The sequence below is a fragment of the Scyliorhinus canicula genome, chromosome 13, assembly GCF_902713615.1.
Source record: "Scyliorhinus canicula chromosome 13, sScyCan1.1, whole genome shotgun sequence".
Lineage (NCBI taxonomy): Eukaryota > Metazoa > Chordata > Chondrichthyes > Carcharhiniformes > Scyliorhinidae > Scyliorhinus > Scyliorhinus canicula.
This window is the reverse complement of record NC_052158.1, coordinates 28,513,778-28,533,067: the sequence shown is the minus strand read 5'-3', so window position 1 is coordinate 28,533,067 and position 19,290 is coordinate 28,513,778. Positions and strand designations below refer to the sequence as shown.

The 19,290-nt window shown below is 49.5% G+C and overlaps 9 non-coding genes across 9 annotated transcripts; all 9 read left to right on the top strand.

Moving 5' to 3' along the window:
• The first annotated feature begins 379 nt into the window (after nucleotides 1-379).
• Nucleotides 380-543, top strand: LOC119976920. Its single transcript, XR_005463075.1, has one exon. It is a non-coding gene; the product is annotated as a U1 spliceosomal RNA (small nuclear RNA).
• A 737-nt stretch (nucleotides 544-1,280) lies between these two features.
• LOC119976836 lies at nucleotides 1,281-1,443 on the top strand. Its single transcript, XR_005463015.1, has one exon. It is a non-coding gene; the product is annotated as a U1 spliceosomal RNA (small nuclear RNA).
• Nucleotides 1,444-2,405: 962 nt separating this feature from the next.
• Nucleotides 2,406-2,569, top strand: LOC119976824. The gene has a single exon (XR_005463004.1). It is a non-coding gene; the product is annotated as a U1 spliceosomal RNA (small nuclear RNA).
• Nucleotides 2,570-3,309: 740 nt separating this feature from the next.
• LOC119976919 lies at nucleotides 3,310-3,473 on the top strand. Its single transcript, XR_005463074.1, has one exon. It is a non-coding gene; the product is annotated as a U1 spliceosomal RNA (small nuclear RNA).
• Nucleotides 3,474-4,211: 738 nt separating this feature from the next.
• Nucleotides 4,212-4,375, top strand: LOC119976917. Its single transcript, XR_005463073.1, has one exon. It is a non-coding gene; the product is annotated as a U1 spliceosomal RNA (small nuclear RNA).
• A 739-nt stretch (nucleotides 4,376-5,114) lies between these two features.
• On the top strand, nucleotides 5,115-5,278 carry LOC119976816. Its single transcript, XR_005462996.1, has one exon. It is a non-coding gene; the product is annotated as a U1 spliceosomal RNA (small nuclear RNA).
• Nucleotides 5,279-9,896: 4,618 nt separating this feature from the next.
• On the top strand, nucleotides 9,897-10,058 carry LOC119976823. The gene has a single exon (XR_005463003.1). It is a non-coding gene; the product is annotated as a U1 spliceosomal RNA (small nuclear RNA).
• A 948-nt stretch (nucleotides 10,059-11,006) lies between these two features.
• On the top strand, nucleotides 11,007-11,170 carry LOC119976839. Its single transcript, XR_005463018.1, has one exon. It is a non-coding gene; the product is annotated as a U1 spliceosomal RNA (small nuclear RNA).
• A 733-nt stretch (nucleotides 11,171-11,903) lies between these two features.
• LOC119976841 lies at nucleotides 11,904-12,067 on the top strand. Its single transcript, XR_005463020.1, has one exon. It is a non-coding gene; the product is annotated as a U1 spliceosomal RNA (small nuclear RNA).
• Nucleotides 12,068-19,290: the final 7,223 nt, after the last annotated feature.

Sequence of the window (19,290 nt, the reverse complement as noted above, 5' to 3'; positions counted from 1 at the left end):
ATCAACGTCATTTATTACATTCAGCAAATTTCTTGGTTGAGGCATCATGACTCCTCCTTGTCTTGCCAGTGGACTGAGTCAGCTTGAGTTCTCAGGGAGCAGCCCCACCAGCTGGCGATTAGCCGTATTGCAGACAACGTTCCAGGAAGGCGGGTCAATTCCTTTTCACCTCAATATGTAAATACCAACAGAGACTCTCTCAAACAGCTTTCCTTCTTTATCGAGAGCTACATTCAAGTGTGCAGTGCTCAGAAGGATAATGAATCACAGAATGGAAATACATATGAACAGGGCGAGATTCTGAGTTTGAAAACTGAGGTAGTGTGACCGTGAAATGTGGTAGGTGATGTGGGAGAGGAGGGTGTGAGAGTTTTCAGGCATACTTACCTGGCAGGGGTGAAACCATGATCAAGAAGGTGGTTCGCCCAGGACGAGGCTATCCCATTGCACTTCGGGTGTGCTGACGCCTGCGATGTCCCCAAATGCGGGATACTCGACTGCAAAATTTGTGGTAGTGGGGGACTGCGTTCGCGCTCTCCCCTGATGTACGAAGCAAAAACAGAATATAATACCCCTTTATTTCACTACACTCACAGACTGCTGCATTGTTTTATCACCGATTCTGTCTTTGTAATTAACCTGTCTCCCGTACTGTATTTCCCTCTCCTCCGAGCAACAATCCAGATACGAATACTTTTCTTCCATTCACCAAACGTTTCTTCTTTGCACCTTTTATTATTGCCTCAAACTGACCCCCAAACCTCCCACAGCAGTCCCCTACAAATATGCACCCACGCATTTACCTTCCTGTTATTTTTCCATTTTGTGGCCGCCAAATTCGGAGCACCAATTTGCCTCTCAACTTCGCCACTCCCCGCACTACTTCCAGCAATCCCCGTCCCATCAACGTCATTTATTACATTCAGCAAATAATTGGTTGAGGCATAATGACTCCTCCTTGTCTTGCCCGTGGACTGAGTCAGCTTGAGTTCTCAGGGAGCAGCCCCACCAGCTGGCGATTAGCCGTATTGCAGACAACGTTCCAGGAAGGCGGCTCATTTCCTTTTCACCTCAATATGTAAATACCAACAGAGACTCTCTCAAACAGCTTTCCTTCTTTATCGAGAGCTACATTCAAGTGTGCAGTGCTCAGAAGGATAATGAATCACAGAATGGAAATACATATGAACAGGGCGAGATTCTGAGTTTGAAAACTGAGGTAGTGTGACCGTGAAAGGTGGTAGGTGATGTGGGAGAGGAGGGTGTGAGAGTTTTCAGGCATACTTACCTGGCAGGGGTGAAACCATGATCAAGAGGTGGTTCGCCCAGGACGAGGCTATCCCATTGCACTTCGGGTGTGCTGACGCCTGCGATGTCCCCAAATGCGGGATACTCGACTGCAAAATTTGTGGTAGTGGGGGACTGCGTTCGCGCTCTCCCCTGATGTACGAAGCAAAAACAGAATATAATAACCCGTCAATTCACTACACTCACAGACTCACAGCATTGTTTTCTCACCGATTCTGTCTTTGTAATTAACCTGTCTCCCCGTACTGTATTTCCCCTTGCTCCGAGCAAGAATCCAGATACTAATAATTTTCTTCCATTCACCAAACGTTTCTTCTTTGCACCTTTTATTATTGCCTCAACGTTCGCGCTCTCCCCTGATGTACGAAGCAAAAACAGAATATAATACCCCTTCATTTCACTACACTCACAGACTGCTGCATTGTTTTATCACCGATTCTGTCTTTGTAATTAACCTGCCTGCAAGTACTGTATTTCCCTCTCCTCCGAGCAAGAATCCAGATACGAATACGTTTCTCCCATTCACCAAACGTTTCTTCTCCGCACCTTTTATTATTGCATCAAACTGACCCCCAAACCACCCACAGCAGTCCACTACAAATATGCACCCACGCATTTGCCTTCCTGTTATTTTTCCTTTTTGTGGCCGCCAAATTCGGAGCACCAATTTGCCTCTCAACTTCGCCACTCCCCGCACTCTTTCCAGCAATCCCCGTCCCATCAACGTCATTTATTACATTCAGCAAATAATTGGTTGAGGCATAATGACTGCTCCTTGTCTTGCCCGTGGACTGAGTCAGCTTGAGTTCTCAGGGAGCAGCCCCACCAGCTGGCGATTAGCCGTATTGCAGACAACGTTCCAGGAAGGCGGGCTCATTCCTTTTCACCTCAATATGTGAATACCAACAGAGACTCTCTCAAACAGCTTTCCTTCTTTAGCGAGAGCTACATTCAAGTGTGTAGTGCTCAGAAGGATAATGAATCACAGAATGGAAATTCATATGAACAGGGCGAGGTTCTGAGTTTGAAAACTGAGGTAGTGTGACCGTGAAAGGTGGTAGGTGATGTGGGAGAGGAGGGTGTGAGAGTTTTCAGGCATACTTACCTGGCAGGGGTGAAACCATGATCAAGAAGGTGGTTCGCCCAGGACGAGGCTATCCCATTGCACTTCTGGTGTGCTGACGCCTGCGATGTCCCCAAATGCGGGATACTCGACTGCAAAATTTGTGGTAGTGGGGGACTGCGTTCGCGCTCTCCCCTGATGTACGAAGCAAAAACAGAATATAATAACCCGTCAATTCACTACAGTCACAGACTCACAGCATTGTTTTCTCACCGATTCTGTCTTTGTAATTAACCTGTCTCCCCGTACTGTATTTCCCCTTGCTCCGAGCAAGAATCCAGATACTAATACTTTTCTTCCATTCACCAAACGTTTCTTCTTTGCACCTTTTATTATTGCCTCAAACTGACCCCCAAACCTCCCACAGCAGTCCCCTACAAATATGCACCCACGCATTTACCTTCCTGTTATTTTTCCATTTTGTGGCCGCCAAATTCGGAGCACCAATTTGCCTCTCAACTTCGCCACTCCCCGCACTCCTTCCAGCAATCCCCGTCCCATCAACGTCATTTATTACATTCAGCAAATTCTTGGTTGAGGCATAATGACTCCTCCTTGTCTTGCCAGTGGACTGAGTCAGCTTGAGTTCTCAGGGAGCAGCCCCACCAGCTGGCGATTAGCCGTATTGCAGACAACGTTCCAGGAAGGCGGCTCAATTCCTTTTCACCTCAATATGTAAATACCAACAGAGACTCTCTCAAACAGCTTTCCTTCTTTATCGAGAGCTACATTCAAGTGTGCAGTGCTCAGAAGGATAATGAATCACAGAATGGAAATACATATGAACAGGGCGAGGATTCTGAGTTTGAAAACTGAGGTAGTGTGACCGTGAAAGGTGGTAGGTGATGTGGGAGAGGAGGGTGTGAGAGTTTTCAGGCATACTTACCTGGCAGGGGTGAAACCATGATCAAGAAGGTGGTTCGCCCAGGACGAGGCTATCCCATTGCACTTCGGGTGTGCTGACGCCTGCGATGTCCCCAAATGCGGGATACTCGACTGCAAAATTTGTGGTAGTGGGGGACTGCGTTCGCGCTCTCCCCTGATGTACGAAGCAAAAACAGAATATAATACCCCTTCATTTCACTACACTCACAGACTCATAGCATTGTTTTCTCACCGATTCTGTCTTTGTAATTAACCTGTCTCCCGTACTGTATTTCCCTTTCCTCCGAGCAACAATCCAGCTACGAATACTTTTCTTCCATTCGCCAAACGTTTCTTCTTCGCACCTTTTATAATTGCCTCAAACTGACCCCCAAACCTCCCACAGCAGTCCCCTACAAATATGCACCCACGCATTTGCCTTCCTGTTATTTTTCCTTTTTGTGGCCGCCAAATTCGGAGCACCAATTTGCCTCTCAACTTCGCCACTCCCCGCACTCTTTCCAGCAATCCCCGTCCCATCAACGTCATTTATTACATTCAGCAAATAATTGGTTGAGGCATAATGACTCCTCCTTGTCTTGCCAGTGGACTGAGTCAGCTTGAGTTCTCAGGGAGCAGCCCCACCAGCTGGCGATTAGCCGTATTGCAGACAACGTTCCAGGAAGGCGGCTCATTTCCTTTTCACCTCAATATATAAATATCAACAGAGACTCTCTCAAACAGCTTTCCTTCTTTAGCGAGAGCTACATTCAAGTGTGTAGTGCTCAGAAGGATAATGAATCACAGAATGGAAATACATATGAACAGGGCGAGGTTCTGAGTTTGAAAACTGAGGTAGTGTGACCGTGAAAGGTGGTAGGTGATGTGGGAGGGGAGGGTGTGAGAGTTTTCAGGCATACTTACCTGGCAGGGGTGAAACCATGATCAAGAAGGTGGTTCGCCCAGGACGAGGCTATCCCATTGCACTTCGGGTGTGCTGACGCCTGCGATGTCCCCAAATGCGGGATACTCGACTGCAAAATTTGTGGTAGTGGGGGACTGCGTTCGCGCTCTCCCCTGATGTACGAAGCAAAAACAGAATATAATAACCCGTCAATTCACTACACTCACAGACTCACAGCATTGTTTTCTCACCGATTCTGTCTTTGTAATTAACCTGTCTCCCCGTACTGTATTTCCCCTTGCTCCGAGCAAGAATCCAGATACTAATACTTTTCTTCCATTCACCAAACGTTTCTTCTTTGCACCTTTTATTATTGCCTCAAACTGACCCCCAAACCTCCCACAGCAGTCCCCTACAAATATGCACCCACGCATTTACCTTCCTGTTATTTTTCCATTTTGTGGCCGCCAAATTCGGAGCACCAATTTGCCTCTCAACTTCGCCACTCCCCGCACTCCTTCCAGCAATCCCCGTCCCATCAACGTCATTTATTACATTCAGCAATTAATTGGTTGAGGCATAATGACTCCTCCTTGTCTCGCCCGTGGGCTGAGTCAGCTTGAGTTCTCTGGGAGCAGCCCCACCAGCTGGCGATTAGCCGTATTGCAAACAACGTTCCAGGAAGGCGGGTCAATTCCTTTTCACCTCAATATGTAAATACCAACAGAGACTCTCTCAAACAGCTTTCCTTCTTTATCGAGAGCTACATTCAAGTGTGCAGTGCTCAGAAGGATAATGAATCACAGAATGGAAATACATATGAACAGGGCGAGATTCTGAGTTTGAAAACTGAGGTAGTGTGACCGTGAAAGGTGGTAGGTGATGTGGGAGAGGAGGGTGTGAGAGTTTTCAGGCATACTTACCTGGCAGGGGTGAAACCATGATCAAGAAGGTGGTTCGCCCAGGACGAGGCTATCCCATTGCACTTCGGGTGTGCTGACGCCTGCGATGTCCCCAAATGCGGGATACTCGACTGCAAAATTTGTGGTAGTGGGGGACTGCGTTCGCGCTCTTCCCTGATGTACGAAGCAAAAACAGAATATAATAACCCGTCAATTCAAAACACTCGCAGACTTACAGCATTGTTTTCTCACCGATTCTATCTTTGTAATTAACCTGTCTCCCCGTACTGTATTTCCCCTTGCTCCGAGCAAGAATCCAGATACTAATAATTTTCTTCCATTCACCAAACGTTTCTTCTTTGCACCTTTTATTATTGCCTCAAACTGACCCCCAAACCTCCCACAGCAGTCCCCTACAAATATGCACCCACGCATTTACCTTCCTGTTATTTTTCCTTTTGTGGCCGCCAAATTCGGAGCACCAATTTGCCTCTCAACTTCGCCACTCCCCGCACTCCTTCCAGCAATCCCCGTCCCATCAACGTCATTTATTACATTCAGCAAATTCTTGGTTGAGGCATCATGACTCCTCCTTGTCTTGCCAGTGGACTGAGTCAGCTTGAGTTCTCAGGGAGCAGCCCCACCAGCTGGCGATTAGCCGTATTGCAGACAACGTTCCAGGAAGGCGGCTCATTTCCTTTTCGCCTCAATATGTAAATGCCAACAGAGACTCTCTCAAACAGCTTTCCTTCTTTAGCGAGAGCTACATTCAAGTGTGTAGTGCTCAGAAGGATAATGAATCACAGAATAATGCTCCTGCAGAATGTTTGAGGTGAGGGACGCCGTCAGTGTCCCTGCTGATTTCATCTGTGGGAAGTGCACCCAACTCCAGCTCCTCAAAAACCGTGTTAGGGACCTGGAGCTTGAGCTGGATGAACATCGGATCATTCGGAAGGCAGAGGGGGTCATAGATAGGAGCTTCAGGGAAGTAGTTACACCAAAGACTGGAGATAGATGGGTAACTGTAAGAGGGACTGGGAAGAAGCAGTCAGTGCAGGGACCCCCTGCGGTCGTTCCCCTGAGTAACAAGTATACCGTTTTGGATACTTGTGGGGTGGGGGACTTACCAGGGGTAAGCCATGGGGTACGGGCCTCTGGCACGGAGTCTGTCCCTGTTGCTCAGAAGGGAAGGGGGGAAAGGAGTAGAACATTAGTAATTGGGGACTCAATAGTCAGGGGCACAGATACGAGATTTTGTGGGAGCGAGAGAGACTCACGTTTGGTATGTTGCCTCCCAGGTGCAAAGGAAAGTGATGTCTCGGATCGTGTTTTCCGGGTCCTTAAGGGGGAGGGGGAGCAGCCCCAAGTCGTAGTCCACATTGGCACTAACGACATAGGTAGGAAAGGGGACAAGGATGTCAGGCAGGCCTTTAGGGAGCTAGGATGCAAGCTCAGAGCGAGAACAAACAGAGTTGTTATCTCTGGGTTGTTGCCCGTGCCACGTGATAGTGAGATGAGGAATAGGGAGAGAGAGCAATTAAACACGTGGCTACAGGGATGGTGCAGGCGGGAGGGATTCAGATTTCTGGATAACTGGGGCTCTTTCTGGGGAAGGTGGGACCTCTATAGACAGGATGGTCTACATCTGAACCTGAGGGGCACCAATATCCTGGGGGGGAGGTTTGTTAGTGCTCTTTGGGGGGGTTTAAACTAATTCAGCAGGGGCATGGGAACCTGGATTGTAGTTTTGGGGTACGGGAGATTGAGAGTATAGAGGTCAGGAGCACAGATTTGACTTTGCAGGAGGGTGCCAGTGTTCAGGTAGGTGGTTTGAAGTGTGTCTACTTCAATGCCAGGAGTATACGAAATAAAGTAGGGGAACTGGCAGCATGGGTTGGTACCTGGGACTTCGACGTTGTGGCCATTTCAGAGACATGGATAGAGCAGGGACAGGAATGGTTGTTGCAGGTTCCGGGGTTTAGGTGTTTTAGTAAGCTCAGAGAAGGGGGCAAAAGAGGGGGAGGTGTGGTGCTGCTTGTCAAGGACAGTATTACGGTGGCGGAAAGGATGCTAGATGGGGACTCTTCTTCTGAGGTAGTATGGGCTGAGGTTAGAAACAGGAAAGGAGAGGTCACCCTGTTGGGAGTTTTCTATAGGCCACCTAATAGTTCTAGGGATGTAGAGGAAAGGATGGCGAAGATGATTCTGGAAAAGAGTGAAAGTAACAGGGTAGTTGTTATGGGAGACTTTAACTTTCCAAATATTGACTGGAAAAGATATAGTTCGAGTACATTAGATGGGTCGTTCTTTGTACAATGTGTGCAGGAGGGTTTCCTGACACAATATGTTGACAGGCCAACAAGAGGCGAGGCCACATTGGATTTGGTTTTGGGTAATGAACCAGGCCAGGTGTTAGATCTGGAGGTAGGTGAGCACTTTGGAAACAGTGACCACAATTCGGTGACCTTTACGTTAGTGATGGAAAGGGATAAGAATACCCCGCAGGGCAAGAGTTATAGCTGGGGGAAGGGCAATTATGATGCCATTAGACATGACTTAGGATGTGTTGGTTGGAGAAGTAGGCTGCAAGGGTTGGGCACACTGGATATGTGGAGCTTGTTCAAGGAACAGCTATTGCATGTTCTTGATAAGTACGTACCAGTCAGGCAGGGAGGAAGGGGTCGAGCGAGGGAACCGTGGTTTACCAAAGAAGTGGAATCTCTTGTTAAGAGGAAGAAGGAGGCCTTTGTGAAGATGAGGCATGAAGTTTCAGTTGGGGCGCTTGATAGTTACAAGGAAGCGAGGAAGGCTCTAAAGAGAGAGCTGAGACGAGCAAGGAGGGGACATGAGAAGTCTTTGGCAGGTAGGATCAAGGAAAACCCAAAAGCTTTCTATAGGTATGTCAGGAATAAAAGAATGACTAGGGTAAGAGTAGGGCCAGTCAAGGACAGTGGTGGGAAGTTGTGTGTGGAGGCTGAGGAGATAAGCGAGATACTAAATGAATACTTTTCGTCAGTATTCACTCAAGAAAAAGATAATATTGTGGAGGAGAATGCTGAGACCCTGGCTATTAGAATAGATGGCATTGAGGTGTGTAGGGAAGAAGTGTTGGCAATTCTGGACAAGGTGAAAATAGATAAGTCCCCGGGGCCGGATGGGATTTATCCTAGGATTCTCTGGGAAGCCAGGGAAGAGATTGCTGAGCCTTTGGCTTTAATTTTTAGGTCATCATTGGCTACAGGAATAGTGCCAGAGGACTGGAGGATAGCAAATGTGGTCCCTTTGTTCAAGAAGGGGAGTAGAGATAACCCCGGTAACTATAGGCCGGTGAGCCTAACGTCTGTGGTGGGTAAGGTCTTGGAGAGGATTATGAAAGATACGATTTATAATCATCTAGATAGGAATAATATGATTAGGGATAGTCAGCATGGTTTTGTGATGGGTAGGTCATGCCTCACAAACCTTATCGAGTTCTTTGAGAAGGTGACTGAATAGGTAGACGAGGGTAGAGCAGTTGATGTGGTGTATATGGATTTCAGTAAAGCATTTGATAAGGTTCCCCACGGTCGGCTATTGCAGAAAATACGGAGGCTGGGGATTGAGGGTGATTTAGAGATGTGGATCAGAAATTGGCTAGTTGAAAGAAGACACAGAGTGGTAGTTGATGGGAAATGTTCAGAATGGAGTTCAGTTACGAGTGGCGTACCACAAGGATCTGTTCTGGGGCCGTTGCTGTTTGTCATTTTTATAAATGACCTAGAGGAGGGTGCAGAAGGATGGGTGAGTAAATTTGCAGACAACACTAAAGTCGGTGGAGTTGTAGACAGTGCGGAAGGATGTTGCAGGTTACAGACGGACATAGATAAGCTGCAGAGCTGGGCTGAGAGGTGGCAAATGGAGTTTAATGTGGAGAAGTGTGAGGTGATTCACTTTGGAAAGAATAACAGGAATGCGGAATATTTGGCTAATGGTAAAATTCTTGGTAGTGTGGATGAGCAGAGGGATCTCGGTGTCCATGTACATAGATCCCTGAAAGTTGCCACCCAGGTTGATAGGGTTGTGAAGAAGGCCTATGGTGTGTTGGCCTTAATTGGTAGAGGGATTGAGTTCCGGAGCCATGAGGTCATGTTGCAGTTGTACAAAACTCTAGTACGGCGCATTTGGAGTATTGCGTACAGTTCTGGTCGCCTCATTATAGGAAGGACGTGGAAGCTTTGGAACGGGTGCAGAGGAGATTTACCAGGATGTTGCCTGGTATGGAGGGAAACTCTTATGAGGAAAGGCTGATGGACTTGAGGTTGTTTTCGTTAGAGAGAAGAAGGTTAAGAGGTGACTTAATAGAGGCATACAAAATGATCAGAGGGTTAGATAGGGTGGACAGCGAGAGCCTTCTCCCGCGGATGGAGGTGGCTAGCACGAGGGGACATAGCCTTAAATTGAGGGGTAATAGATATAGGACAGATGTCAGAGGTGGGTTTTTTACGCAAAGAGTGGTGAGGCCGTGGAATGCCCTACCTGCAACAGTAGTGAACACGCCAACATTGAGGGCATTTAAAAATTTATTGGATAAGCATATGGATGATAAGGGCATAGTGTAGGTTAGATGGCCTTCAGTTTTTTTTTCCATGTCGGTGCAACATCGAGGGCCGAAGGGCCTGTACTGCGCTGTATCGTTCTATGTTCTATGATTGGAAATACATATGAACAGGCGAGGTTCTGAGTTTGAAAACTGAGGTAGTGTGACCGTGAAAGGTGGTAGGTGATGTGGGAGAGGAGGGTGTGAGAGTTTTCAGGCATACTTACCTGGCAGGGGTGAAACCATGATCAAGAAGGTGGTTCGCCCAGGACGAGGCTATCCCATTGCACTTCGGGTGTGCTGACGCCTGCGATGTCCCCAAATGCGGGATACTCGACTGCAAAATTTGTGGTAGTGGGGACTGCGTTCGCGCTCTCCCCTGATGTACGAAGCAAAAACAGAATATAATACTCCTTCATTTCACTACACTCACAGACTGCTGCATTGTTTTATCACCGATTCTTCTGTCTTTGGAATTAATCTGCCTGCAAGTACTGTATTTCCCTCTCCTCCGAGCAAGAGTCCAGATACGAATACGTTTCTCCCATTCACCAAACGTTTCTTCTCCGCACCTTTTATTATTGCATCAAACTGTACGAAGCAAAAACAGAATATAATAACCCGTCAATTCACTACACTCACAGACTGCTGCATTGTTTTCTCACCGATTCTGTCTTTGTAATTAACCTGTCTCCCCGTACTGTATTTCCCCTTGCTCCGAGCAAGAATCCAGATACTAATACTTTCCTTCCATTCACCAAACGTTTCTTCTTTGCACCTTTTATTATTGCCTCAAACTGACCCCCAAATCACCCACAGCAGTCCCCTACAAATATGCACCCACGCATTTGCCTTCCTGTTATTTTTCCTTTTTGTGGCCGCCAAATTCGGAGCACCAATTTGCCTCTCATCTTCGCCACTCCCCGCACTCTTTCCAGCAATCCCCGTCCCATCAACGTCATTTATTACATTCAGCAAATAATTGGTTGAGGCATAATGACTCCTCCTTGTCTTGCCCGTGGACTGAGTCAGCTTGAGTTCTCAGGGAGCAGCCCCACCAGCTGGCGATTAGCCGTATTGCAGACAACGTTCCAGGAAGGCGGCTCATTTCCTTTTCACCTCAATATATAAATATCAACAGAGACTCTCTCAAACAGCTTTCCTTCTTTAGCGAGAGCTACATTCAAGTGTGTAGTGTTCAGAAGGATAATGAATCACAGAATGGAAATACATATGAACAGGGCGAGGTTCTGAAGTTGAAAACTGAGGTAGTGTGACCGTGAAAGGTGGGAGGTGATGTGGGAGGGGAGGGTGTGAGAGTTTTCAGGCATACTTACCTGGCAGGGGTGAAACAATGATCAAGAAGGTGGTTTGCCCAGGAAGAGGCTAGCCCATTGCACTTCGGGTGTGCTGACGCCTGCGATGTCCCCAAATGCGGGATACTCGACTGCAAAATTTGTGGTAGTGGGGACCTGCGTTCGCGCTCTCCCCTGATGTGCGAAGCAAAAACAGAATATAATAACCCGTCAATTCACTACACTCACAGACTCACAGCATTGTTTTCTCACCGATTCTGTCTGTTATTAACCTATCTCCCCGTACTGTATTTCCCCTTGCTCCGAGCAAGAATCCAGCTACGAATACTTTTCTTCCATTCACCATGTTTCTTCTCCGCACCGTTAATTATTGCCTCAAACTGACCCCCAAACCTCCCACAGCAGTCCCCTACAAATATGCACCCACGCATTTGCCTTCCTGTTATTTTTCCTTTTTGTGGCCGCCAAATTCGGAGCACCAATTTGCCTCTCAACTTCGCCACTCCCTGCACTCCTTCCAGCAATCCCCGTCCCATCAACGTTATTTATTACATTCAGCAACTAATTGGTTGAGGCATCATGACTCCTCCTTGTCTTGCCAGTGGACTGAGTCAGCTTGAGTTCTCAGGGAGCAGCCCCACCAGCTGGCGATTAGCTGTATTGCAGACAACGTTCCAGGAAGGCGGCTCATTTCCTTTTCACCTCAATATATAAATATCAACAGAGACTCTCAAACAGCTTTCCTTCTTTAGCGAGAGCTACATTCAAGTGTGTAGTACTCAGAAGGATAATGAATCACAGAATGGAAATACATATGAACAGGGCGAGTTTCTGAGTTTGAAAACTGAGGTAGTGTGACCGTGAAAGGTGGTAGGTGATGTGGGAGGGGAGGGTGTGAGAGTTTTCAGGCATACTTATTTGGCAGGGGTGAAACCATGATCAAGAAGGTGGTTCGCCCAGGACGAGGCTATCCCATTGCACTTCGGGTGTTCTGACGCCTGCGATGTCCTCAAATGCGGGATACTCCACTGCAAAATTTGTGGTAGTGGGGGACTGCGTTCGCGCTCTCCCCTGATGTACGAAGCAAAAACACAATATAAAACCCGTCAATTCACTACACTCACAGACTGCTGCATTGTTTTCTCGCCGATTCTGTCTTTGTGATTAACTTGCCTGCCAGTACTGTATTTCCCTTTCCTCCGAGCAAGAATCCAGCTACGAATACTTTTCTTCCATTCACCAAACATTTCTTCTCCGCACCTTTTATTATTGCCTCAAACTGACCCCCAAACCTCCCACGGCAGTCCCCTACAAAATATGCACCCACGCATTTACCTTCCTGTTATTTTTTTTTCTGTGGCCGCCAAATTCGGAGCACCAATTTGCCTCTCAACTTCGCCACTCCCCGCACTCCTTCCAGCAATCCCCGTCCCATCAACGTCATTTATTGCATTCAGCAAATTCTTCGTTGAGGCAACATGACTCCTCCTTGTCTTGCCAGTGGACTGAGTCTGCTTGAGTTCTCAGGGAGCAGCCCCACCAGCTGGCGATTAGCCGTATTGCAGACAACGTTCCAGGAAGGCGGCTCAATTCCTTTTCGCCTCAATATGTAAATACCAACAGAGACTCTCTCAAACAGCTTTCCTTCTTCAGCGAGAGCTACATTCAAGTGTGTAGTCCTCAGAAGGATAATGAACCACAGAATGGAAATACATATGAACAGGGCGAGGTTCTGAGTTTGAAAACTGAGGTAGTGTAACCGTGAAAGGTGGTAGGTGATGTGGGAGGGGAGGGTGTGAGAGTTTTCGGGCATGCTTATCTGTCAGCTGGCGATTAGCAGTATTGTAGACAACACAAAGAAAGGCTTCTTGGTCTTTTGGCAAAGATAAAGTGTAGCGCACCTGATCGTGGGAAGCTGAGGATTTCAAAATGGATGTCGATCGTGGATTGGAGGGACTGAAGACTGAAGAAACGTTTGAGCTCGGCTGCTATTGGTGGTTCTTCATGCTGGTCTAAACCTTTGGTTTGGGCCTAACGCCGGTACAGTCAAGAGCCAACGTCGGAGCTATGACCACTGCTGCATCCCGACCACCAGGCTGAGGAGTGCGAAACACTGTCTGAGTCACAGTGAGGAAGTCAGAAGGGAAGTCGCCTGTGGATCAAATCTTCTTCGTGAAGCGGGTACTGATCGACTGCTGCGGGTTTCAAGCAACAGATATCTTCTGCTTGCAAGATTTCCCCAACAACGGTAACTTCGATGTCACCTTCAGGAATGTAGCTGATTGCACCAAGTTCTTGGATGTGTTTAAAGGAAAAGGCAACCAGAGCCCCCTGTCTATCCTGACTGCGGAGCCTCTGTTCACGCTACCGTCGCAGAGAAACCGGGTTGTTACGCTGCACACGTACAACCCCCACGTCCCCGTGTCTGATGTGCTTACGTTCCTCACCAGGTACGTCGACTTGAAAAGTGACAGCATACAACTAAAGGACACCTTTGGCATCAAGACATGCGAGCACCAGGTCAAGGTAACCCTGAGAACGAATGCCAGTGGAACCATCTTGCACCCACCCTCCAGGTTTGCCATTGGAGGAAACCGAGGCTACCTCTACTACGGGGGGCAGCCACGAGTATGTCACACCTGTGGCAAAGCGGGGCACATGGCCGCCAACTGCAACGTCACCTTCTGCAAAAACTACAAGCAGGAGGGGCACATGACAAAGGACTGTAAGCAAGACTAGAACTGCAACCTGTGTGGGGAGGCCGGCCATCTCTACAGGGACTGCCCAAAACGTGGGGCAACCTATGCGCAAATCATCAGCGGTGGAGTCAAAAAGGCAACCACACAGGAGGTACAGGCACCCTCCATCGACAAAGACACCACACCACAGAATGCCGAAATTCTACAGAAAGACCCTCAACAGAATGTGGAGGCCCCAGCACAGCCTGACAAAACAACCCCACTCCCATCTGGCGAGGAACACGCGACAACCGAGGATGGAACAAAGAGTGAGGAGTGCTGGGAAATGGCGAACACAAAAAAAGGAAAGAGGAAAATGAAAAATGAAACAAAGAAACCCCTGACGGGGAATGGTAAAAAGTGGCAACTCAACAGCGCCGACAACTCCTGCGATGAAGGCGAGCAATCTAAGAATAGGCCTCAATTAAAGAGGCAAAGCACCAATGTGGGAGGGGATGCACAGAACCCCCAGACCACAGAACCCCCAGACAGGAACGAAAACAAAACTCGACCAGAGCACCAACCCCTGGACAATGGGAACCGGCCTACAACCCCAACACCCACTGACTGCCACGCCGGGCACAACGGCTACACCCCCACCCCCTCCACAATACACATCCATCAGGTTCAAGGCCACACTGAGGACAATGACAGCTTCCTAAACCCTGAAACTGTGAAACATTTTGAGAACACCACCAGCATGACGGGGAACTTTGAACAGCTGGAACAACCAACTGAAATGGACTCTGAAATCTGAGACTGGTAAATCTACTCTTTTTAAAATGGGTTTTAAAATTGCATCAATTAATGTGCGAAGTATTAAAGACACTTCAACTGCATCATCGATGCGGCTGGACGATCCGGCAGAGCCGACAGCAAACTAGACGCTATGTCCAGACTCCTGATGGAAACGGTAAAAGACGCCAAGCTGCTCGACGTCTTCAGCAACCCTGCAGACGGAGCGTAGCATAGATACACATGGTCACGGCCAGATGGGTCCGTCCGTTCCAGAATAGATTTCTTTTTTGTGTCCCGTGCTTTCATGGTCAGGCCCACCGATGTCAAGCCGGTGTTCTTCTCTGACCGCTGCCTCCTACCGGCTGACTGCCACCTGCAGGAAAACCAGGGGGTGGGCAGGGGGACATGGAAGCTAAATGTAAAACTGTTGACCCCAGAGAACCTCCAGGAACTCAAAAGGGATTACAAAGGTTGGAGAACCGTGAAACCCCTCTTTGAGTCTCCACATCTCTGGTGGGAAGCAATCAAGGGGAACATCAAAAGGTTCTTCATCCTCAAGGGCGTACAAAAGGTGAGAGAGAGACGAGGGGTCACGACCAGGCTCCAGAAAAGCATGCAAAACTTACTCCAGCTGCAGTCGATGGGGGTTGATGTCAAGGAGGATCTCCAAGGAGACTTCCGGTGGCGGCGATGTTCGAGTGAGCCGCACATTCGGCGGGCTCTCACTCCGGCGGGGCTTAACAGCTGATTCCCCGCGATAGCGGGACCACGGGGGCGGCAAAAAGGCTGCCGTGAAAGAAGAGAAGAGCGGGCTGCAGCGGATGGAATCGTGGGAGGCCAGCAGGTAGAGGAAGAAAGAGAGAGACGGAGGCAAGGAGGAAACTGACCTGAAGGGTAATATGGCAGACCCACGGACCTTCCTTCCTCCAGGACAAAGAAAAAAAGTTTGGAGTTGCTGAGGAGGGACAGCTTGGACCCACTTCAGAAGCCCAGGAGGTAACATTTAAGGAGCTGGGCGAAGGAAGGCGGCAGCAAAGGTGCTGAGGAGCGGGCTGTGGCACATGGAACAGCGGGATTCCAGAAGGCAGAAGAAGAAGGAGAAAAAGGGACAGAGACAAGGACCTGAAGAAAATTACCTGGGACCTAAGATGGCGGGCACACGGACCCCGGACTCAGCAATCCAGCTGGCGCTGGATAACATGCTGCAGGTAATGAAGTCCAGTTTTGAAGCGCTGAAGCGGGACAGCTTGGACCCAATCCAGAAAGCGGTGGATCAGCTGAACCAGAGGCTGGACGCCCAGGATGTTAAAGTTAAGGAGCTGGGAGAGGCGGTGGAGAAGCAGGCGGATGAACAAACGGTTGCAGCGATAGAAGTTGATGGCCTGAAAGAGCGGCAGAGAAGACTGCTGGACACAGTGGAGGAGCTGGAGAATAGAGTCCGCAGGAACAATCTGAGGATGGTTGGCCTCCCGGAGGGGGCTGAGGGAGCTGATGCTGCAGCATTTGTAGCAGACCTGCTGAAGCAGCTGATGGGGGCCGAAGCCTTTCCGCGACCGCTGGAGCTGGAGGGGGCACACAGAGTGCAGGCAAGGCAGGGGCGGCCGGGCGGACCCCCCCGCCCGATGGTGATTAGGTTCCACAGGTTCGTGGCCAAGGAGCGGGTGCTGCAGTGGGCAAAGAGCGCCAGGAGCAGCACGTGGAACAACAGTGTTCTCCGCACTTATCAGGACCTAAGCCAGGAGGTGGCTCGGCGGCGAGCAGCCTTTAAGAATGTCAAGGAGGTGCTGTTCAAGAAGCACGTGAAGTTTGGTCTGCTGTTCCCAGCTCGGCTATGGGTCACGCACCAGGGTCAACACCACTACTTCTCCGAGCCCGAAGAAGCGATGGATTTTGTGAGGGACCTGGGGCTGGTCCCGAAAGGAGGCCCCAAGGACGCGAGTTAGGGCCCGAGGATTTCTGTGGGAAGGAACGCCGAATGTGCCTGGACTGCTGCTCAACGGTTTGCTGGGCCAAAGAGGCCCATTTGAGACTCTTTCCTTTGTTCATGGACATTTATGTGCTTTTTCTCTTTTTTCTGTGTTTTTTTTTCCTGTTTGGGCTGGTTTGTGCTTTTTGTGCAGTTTGCGGAAGACACTGGAGCCGGCTTGCCCCAGTGGGTAGGGAGGAGGACGGGGAAACAATGGGAATGAGACAGGAAGGCGCCGGAGTGTTGAGTCACTGGGCTAGCAGATTGGCTAGTCAAGGGAGTCAGATGGGGGGGGAAGTTACAGCCAGTAGATGGCAGGGGTGGGGGTATCGGGGGATGGGGTTAGGGGAGGGGGGGGTTGTTCTTCTGACGGGAGAGGGACTTGAAATAGGCACTGGAAAGAAGGTCGAGGGTGGAGGCAGCCAAAGGGCGGGCCAGGAATGGCGCGACGCACGGGTCAGGGGCCGGCCCGAGAAAGGCTATGGCTGACCGGCGGGGTGGGGGGGGTGGGATGTGCCCCCCGACCAGGCTGATCACCTGGAACGTCAAGGGACTGAATGGGCCGGTTAAGAGAGCGCGGGTGTTCGCGCACTTGCGGGCCCTGAGGGCAGACGTAATTATGTTGCAGGAGACACATCTGAAAGTGTCAGACCAGACCAGGCTAAGTAAGGGCTGGATTAGCCAGGTCTTCCACTCGGACTTGGACTCGAAGTCCAGGGGGGTGGCAATCATGATCAACAAGCGCGTGCAATTTGAGGCAGAGGGCATATCCGCAGACAGGGGGGGCAGATACCTGATGGTACGGGGCAGACTGGAGGGGAGAAGAGTGGTGCTGGTGAATATATATGCCCCCGAACTGGGATGACGTGGACTTAATTAAAAGAGTGCTGGGGAAGATCCCGGACTTGGATTCTCGCAGGCTAATAATGGGAGGGGACTTTAACATGGTCCTTGACCCGACTTTGGATCGGTCGTGTCCCAGAACGGGTAGACTCTCAGCAATGACAAGGGAGCTGAAAGGGTTTATGGAGCAAATGGGGGCAGTGGACCCCTGGAGAGATGGACAGCCAACAGGAAGGGGCTACTCGTTTTACTCGCACGTCCATAAAGTATATTCCAGGATAGATTTCTTTGTACTAAGCAGGGACTGTATGGGGGAGGTAAAGAACACGGAATACTCAGCAATTACCATTTCAGACCATGCCCCGCATTGGGTGGACCTGCAGTTCGGGGGAGCGAGCTATCAACGCCCGCAATGGAGGCTAGATGTGGGACTGCTGTCGGAGGAGGGGATCTGCGAGAGGCTTCGGAAATGTATAAAAAATTACCTGCAGGTGAATGACACTGGGGAGGTCTCAGCGGTGACCTTGTGGGAGGCGCTAAAGGCAGTAGTGCGGGGGGAGCTGATTTCAATTGGGGCCCACAGAGCCAAGGCAGACCGGGCAGAGATGGATAGATTGATCAGGGAAATGGGTCAGATAGATGAAGAGCATGCGGAGTCCCCGGGGGAGGTCTTACTCAGGGAGAGGCAGAGACTACAGGCGGAACAGGGGGCACTATCCACGAGCAGGGCTGTGGAACAGCTTAGGAAGGCGAGGGGAGTGGTGTACGAGCATGGGGAAAAGGCTAGCAGACTGTTAGCACAGCAACTCAGGAGGAGGGAGGAGGCCAGGGAAATAGGTAGAGTGAGGGACGAGGGGGGGCGCAAAGTGGAGGATCCGGCAGAATTGAATAGGGTATTCCAGGACTTCTATCGTAAGCTGTATACTTCGGAGCCGCCGGAAGAACCGGAGGGGATGAAAAGGTTTCTGGACGGGTTAACATTCCCAACAGTTGGGGGGGGCGAGTGGAAGAGTGGGGGCCCCGATTAGAGTAGAGGAGGTATTGGGGGGCCTAAAGGCCATGCAGTCGGGGAAGTCCCCGGGGCCGGATGGATACTGTAGCCACCTAAGATGGACACTGGGCTACAAAATGGAGAACTGCTAAGGCTGCAGGGAGAAAACAGTCTTAGCAAGGACAAGCAGTTTGCAGAAGGCTAATTAGCATTCTGCACACACAGAAACCAGTTTGTGGCCAGGTGCAGAGTGTCAGCCAAAGGTGTAAATGGCAACAAGATCTACATAGTAATGAGGTGATCCAGATCCAGACCCCACACAATAGAAACATTTAAGTATGAATGGATACTTTTGAGTAGACGCCCAGACAGAACGGCACCATAGTATCCAACACAAAGAACCATAGGCACCGCCCCACCCATCGAGAAGCGACCCTCAGATTGGGGGGTTTGGAAGATATCGATTGGGAAAAGGCCCAATCGATACATGGCAGGTCACAGGACCGCCCCGAAGGGTCACGGACTTTGGGGGACCTATAAAAGTAGACCCCGCACATGGTTCGGTCTGTTTTCGCTCCGGCTCCACTTTGCTGATACATCGCATCCTGACTCCAGTTCCATCACCAGCCATTGAGCCATCAGCCATCGAACTGTAAGTGCCACTACGACGCTCGCTACGGGATCCAGACTTTGCTAGACCCTGACAACTTTAAATACCTGAGAGTTGCAGACCAAGAATGGGACGAAGGCCTTGCTCCCTGACCTTGCCTGTTCCTGTCTAGATAAGTATTTTAGTTGTTTAGTATTAGAAGTAAGTTAGTCTCTTTAGCGTATGCATGTGTATTTATTATTTGTCATAATAAATATCAATCGTTTGGACTTACTAATCGGTGTACAGATTTATGACTTTGAACCTGACCTTGATATACTTGTGAGGTGTCTAAATACGGCACCTGGGGACTCCTGAGCATAATTACATACACAGAGCCATAGCAGTGTTAAGCACACGGCCTTTAAACGG